This window comes from Boleophthalmus pectinirostris, unplaced genomic scaffold (genome assembly GCF_026225935.1).
Source record: "Boleophthalmus pectinirostris isolate CB_2022bp ecotype Guang Dong unplaced genomic scaffold, ASM2622593v1 HiC_scaffold_18, whole genome shotgun sequence".
NCBI lineage: Eukaryota > Metazoa > Chordata > Actinopteri > Gobiiformes > Gobiidae > Boleophthalmus > Boleophthalmus pectinirostris.
In genome coordinates, this window is record NW_026571133.1 from 6,984,698 (window position 1) to 6,991,295 (window position 6,598).

Genomic DNA, 6,598 nt, shown 5'->3' on the forward strand with positions numbered 1-6,598 from the left:
TTAAATATCACAATAAATACCGTATCGTGAAATGTATATCGTGAAAATATCGTTCCGTGAGATTTGGATATCGTTACATCCCTATTTGATACAAAGCAGTTAAAAAAAATCATAAATTGGACAAAATCGGACGCTTAATATTTGATAAGATGAGGGAATCTTTATTTGTATCAAAACAGGGAAATTCCATTGTTGCAACACACAGTTAAATAACACAAAGAAAACAGAAATAGGCCCTGCAAAATCAAGATAAATAAATAAATATTAGAAAATTGGCATAATGGGCTCGATCAAGGTCAGAACTTGTATAAAATCATATGATATAAATACTACTAGAACTACTCAGTCTCAAGTCTTTGACCTCAAGTCCGAGTCAAGTCCCAAGTCAAATACAGGCGAGTCCAAGTCGAGTCTCGAGTCACTGGCCCATAAGTCCAAGTCAAGTCCAAGTCGTCTGCTTTGAGCTTCAAGTCATTTCAAGTCTTTAAACCAAAATACTTAGATTTTTGGAATTTAGATGAATTTTAAGATAACTCGTACTTATAAAATCATAGTATATTTATATATGAGTATTTATAGAGGATGTAAGTGTTGTAGAAGTGCAATTTTTTCCTTTTTAAATGTCTTGACAAGATCTAAGAGTGAATCATTACAGTCAGAATACAGAACGAATTCAGATTTAAAAGTGTTTCTGAAGTCTTCTCAAGTCACAGGCCTCAAGTCCGAGTCAAGTCCCAAGTCAATGACCTTCAAGTCCAAGTCGAGTCCCAAGTCTTAGTCCATTTTATCAAGTCAAGTCTCAAGTTCTAAAAATAGTGACTCAAGTCTTAGTGTTACTGTAATGTTCAGTGACACTATCTAAATGTCTGTTTATTGTCTTTTATCAGACAAAACATCTTATGTTAACATATCCTAGTCTTTGCTACTTTACAGCCAACCAAGTAATCCAAAGTATTCAGATTACATTACTCACTTTAAGTAATTTAATGGATTACGTTACAAACTACATTTTGGGGTGTGTAATCTGTAATCTGTAGGGGAATACATTTTAAAAGTCACCTTCCCAACACTGACAGCGGAACGTATTCAACTTTTCCACTCTGGAGGACGGTTTCAGATTTTTGCATTTTTAAGCTCCAAAAACGCCGTCACCGTCTAAACAAAAGCCACTTCCGATAAAATATTTTGTCATTTTTTTACCCACAAGCGCTCTCGTGTAAACAGGCAGAGTCATCCCTCCGCAGATCTGACCTGCGTTTTGGCTCGCATGGCAGCTTGTCTCCACGGCAGCAGACAAGCCATACTGTGGAACATTTCGGGCAAAGCAGCAACATCTCCATGGAGACAAGCAGGTGGCAAGCCCTCCCCAGAAATGTTACTCAAAAGTATAAAAATAGACGTTTTATGCACGGATTAAATGTAAGTACACAGTCTTTTTGTCTAAACTGAGCCCAGACAAACAGAGCTTAATACACTGAGAAAACACAACCAGTTTAAAATATCTAAATGCAAATGAATGAATGCGAGGAGGCAGATGTTACTAAGCCAAGTCAAAATACTGTTAGCCCACTGTGTTCGTCTCTTTATTAAAATGCACTGACCAATCTCCCTTTCCGTTTGTCTTGCAAATGAGATGATGCCCGTATAGACAACATGAATAGCTTTGATGAAGCCTCCTTTCTAATGTAGTCAAGTGGGTTAGAGGGAGGAACATGTCAGTGTGTGTGTGTGTGTGTGTGTGTGTGTGTGTGTGTGTGTGTGTGCGTGTGTGTGTGTGTGTGTGTTTGTGGAGCTCGCTGGCAGCTGGTGTGGCCTTAGTTCAGCTCCTGTTTACTAGTTTAGTTTAACTGTATACATTTCTTCATATACACTGTAAAAACAAACACTGATTGATTTTACTATCATTGAAGTATTTTTAGACCATATATTAGTCTATACTGGCAGGACATAAAATAAAAATATTAAATTAATTGTATTTTAATAGCACTTATCCTGGTTTTGGTGATCTTTGGAGTATCTGATTAGAGTTTTGATTGGATAACTTATACTAAATAAATACACTTTTATTTAAAAACAAGGTTTACAAAGTGCTGTACGCTCAGAAAAGAACAATAATACAAAAAAAGTATATGATTAGAGCACAGGTGTCAAACATAAGGCCCGGGGGCCAGATCCGGCCCTCCAAGACCTTTAATCTGGCCCTCGGCAGATTTTCTACTAAAATATTAAAATTATATTTTCTATTAAAATATTGTTAATATTCTGTGGTGTTTATCACAGCAGCGTCTCCAGAGCCTCTGTACGTGGCCCCTCCCATCAGAGCAGCACAAATGAAGACTTGTCTCTTTCCAAACGCTCTTAAAGGACGATCGTTTTGACTGTTGACCGTGACACCCTCATCAGAAAAATGTCCAACATGAGAAAAGTGGAGCCGAGTGCAGGATTTTACAAGAAAAATGGACTTATTCCTATTTACATAGAAGTTATTTTTAAAATGTTGTGTTGAAATTGCATTTTTCTTAAAGTTTCAGGTTGTTCATAATATTATAATATTTTGTAAAAGAAAGAGTTCATCAATTCAAAAAGATTTCTGTAATAGATTTGTGTTTCTCTGCACAAATATTTGAACTTATTGCTATTTTTGGGGTTTATATGACATGAGATTTCTGATCCGGCCCCTTTGGGATTAAAGTAAGTTGGATACGGCCCCGGAAAATGAGTTTGACACCCCTGGATTAGAGTTTCGATTTGATCTAACGACAAACTCTGCAATTATGTATTTAAATTCAATGATTTTGCCACACCTAAATTATTGCATTACTAGTTGGACTCGCAAAGCAAAACTACTCTTAAATTGGCTGAAACTATCTATAAAAAAATGACTTAAGGTATTAGACAAAAAGCCCACAAATTATCACTGGTGCAGAATACTTGACAAATACAAATTCCTAAACTCCGACAACACAATCAAATATGCAGATTTAATTTTGGTGTACAAAGTTTTTAATAATCCTGCTCCACCTCCTCTAAAGTAGTTTGTGAAAAGAAAAAAGAGCAGAGTCTAGAGGCGACTGCTCCGTGCCGTTTAGGAAAAGTACCTTTGGACAACTCTCTTTTGCTTATGGAGCAGCTCAAACATGGACACAGAGCAGCTCATATACGAGAACTTTCAACACTGGCAGCATTTTCTAAAACTTTAAAACAGTGGTTGTTCAATGGTCAAATATGTCTCCATGTTTAACCAAATTACATTTTCTTGTATTTGAGGGGTTGTTGGTTTAATTCTTGGTTTCACTCTTAAACTCTTGACTTTGAACTTCAAATGAACTGTTTGAAATTAATTGCATGTACAGTGAGTGTGTTGTGTGTACAGTGAGTGTGTTGTGTGTACAGTGAGTGTGTTGTGTGTACAGTGAGTGTGTTGTGTGTACAGTGAGTGTGTTGGTGTTGTGTACTTTTGTGTGATTGTTGTCGCTGTACTTTTCTTTGTTCTGTAGATGATTTTAGATGATGATCAACCTGCCGTGATACTGAAGATGGAAATTAGCCACTTTGGCTATAATCTTTACATATTTACATTTTTAATGTTCATTAATATGGGCTGTCAAATAAATAAAATAAAATAAAATAAACAAGATCACTTTTATAATAAATAAATACATATTTATTTAAAAACAAGGTTTACAAAGTACTGTATACTCAGAAAAGAACAATGATACAAAAAAAAATCAGATTAGATTTTCGATTTGATCACTTTTATAATAAATAAATCCAGCTTTATTTAAAAACAAGGTTTACAAAGTGCTGTACAGGCAAAGAACAATGCAAAAATCTTAAAAATAAGATACAGGAAACACACAAAAAGAGACAGTGAAGCAGACAGTCAATCATATAAATGTTTTAAAATACATAATGATTAAAACGACACGGACAAAGGAATAAAGATCTAACAATAACTGGAATTTTGTGATACTGTATCGTCAAAAGTCTCACAATAATATCGGGGTTGTTCGACAAAAAACTCTTATTCTTAGATGAATTGCTTGGTTGCGGTAACAGCTAAAAAAACAGAGAGAACTACATAGACCATGAGCCTTTGTTCCATTTCAATGCAGAGAGTATGAAGAAAAAAATATAAAAAACTTTTCTATCTTAAGTTTTTGGAATTTTACAGTAAAATAGCACAAAAGGCTTGTCAAGGCTTTTTTTTTTTTTTTTTAAAGAAAGAAGTTGCATTTTAAAGTTTGTCTTTAAGAAGTAAGAAAATTGCAGATTAAATACAACTAAAACTCTCTTCCCATTATCACGTTTTTTGCTTTAATTAAGAAAAAGTATCTTATTAAAATCTAGAGTGTGAGCGCTTCTCTGAGTTATAATAGTAACACGGGAGAACCAAGTAGACTTCAAGGATGCAAAAGCTCAAAATGAAGATTTGTTTGTTACCTTCCCCTTTTAACCAAATAGTCTTAGATATGTTGTAATAATGAGTAAAAAAGTTCAAAACCTGAACTAACAAAAAGGAGAATAACTAAGAAAATTTACAGTTTAGACAGTTTACAAAGTTTACGTTGGTCAAAATTGCCAAACATTTAAAGAGGGGGTATTACGCTACGTCAATTTTTGGAGATTTCTACCTTGTTTTAATGTTGTTCCCTCATCAAAAACATGCCCAAAGTGGTTTTAGATGTGGTTCATGTATGTTTGTGTATTTTAGTGATCTCTGCTGGGCTCTATTCAAACATAATATTATTAATAATAATGAAAATAATATTAATAAACATACAAGAGCAGGATGCAAAACTGTGCACAACAACGTGACAAACTTGATGCAATGTGCAGTAGTCTACACCAGGACTAAACCAGGACTGAACCAGGACTAAACCGGTCTCAGTCCCGGCTTGGTCCTGGTTTCAATCCCAGTCTGGTCCCGGTCTCAGTCTTGGTCTCAGTCTTGGTCTGGTCCCAGTCTAGTCCCTGTCTCAATCCTGATCTTGTCCCTGTCGTGTCCCGGTCTCAGTCCCGGTCTCAGTCCTTTTCTCAGTTCTGGTCTGGTCCCGGTCCCAGTCTGCATCAGTATTAAACCGAGTCTAGACCAGGACTAAACTAGGACTAACCTAAGCCTAAATCTGGAATAAACCAGGGCCAAACCAGGTCTACATCAGGGCTTGACAAGGTCAAAACCAAGTCTATATCAAGTCTACATCAAGACTAAACTAGGACCTAAACCAAGTCAAGACTAACCCAGAACCAGAAGTCATGTCTGGATCTGGAGTAAACCAGGACCACACCAGGTCTACATCAAGACCAAACCAGGACATAAACCAAGTCCAGTCCAGACTAAACCAGAACCTGAAGTTATCTCTGTATCTGGAGTAAAGCAGGACCAAAACAGGTCTACATCAGGGCTGCACTAGGACAAAACTAAATCTATATCAGTAAATCTACATCAGGACTAAACCAGGATATAAACCAAGTTAAGACTAACGCAGAACCAGAAGTCATGTCTGTATCTGGAGTAAACCGGGACTAAACCAGGTCTACATTAGGGCTGAACCAAGTCAAAACCAAGTCTATGTCAAGTCTACATCAAGACTAAACCAGGACGTAAACCAAGTCAAGACTACACCAGAACCAGAGGTCATGTCTGGATTTGGAGTACACCAGGACTAAACCAGGACAACATTAAGGGCTGAACCAGGTCAAAACCAAGTCTATATCAAGTCTACATCAAGACTAAACCAGGACTGAACCAAGTCAAGACTAAACCCAAACCAGAAGTCATGTGTCTGTATCTGTATCTGTCTGTATCTACATTAGGATTAAACCAGAACAAAACTAAGTCTAGACTAAACCAAGATTAGACCAGGACTAAACCGGGACTAATCCAGAACAAGGCACTCAGTCTTCGATTCCTTTTTTTTTTTTTTGCAGTGTGTATAACCCTCATCCCCGGCCTGTGTCTTTTGTACTAACGCTCTAACCCCTACAACACACAGATGCACATGTTTATCCCGGCCCGTGGGGAGCCGGAGATCAGCCCCTCGGTGGTTCCCCCCCCTCCCGCTCCCTCGGGTCCTCCCCTTTCGCCTCTTTAAGTCTCGGCGCACACACTGTAGCCCCCGTATAACAGGCATTCAACCCACATCTGTTACAGTACATCCTCGACGCTTTAGGCAGCTACTCCGCGCGCACAAAGTCCCTCCTCTGTCTCTCTACATATACCCACGTTATGGTCAATTTACAAGTCATTTCTATGCCTCCAATGATAATATTTATGAGCTGTCAGCGGTGGCTCTGCGTCGGCTTGTCCGTCTTCATAAAAGTGTCTCGCCGTGCCCCCCCCTCCTCCTCTCTCTCTCTCTCTCTGTCCCCGAATACGATTTTTCTCATTGGTTTAAATCACATTGAAAGTGAGGATATGCCAGTCTCGTCTATGATATCTCATTTTAGTGAAGAAATCTATTAGTATGCAGCCGGGCTAATGAAGTTTTATGCGCCATATGGACACAATGAGTGACACTGTGATATGCTATTGATTTGGGTTGTAAATAGGATTTCAATTTGAGGTGTTCGGGAGTGATAAATTATATCGAAGCTG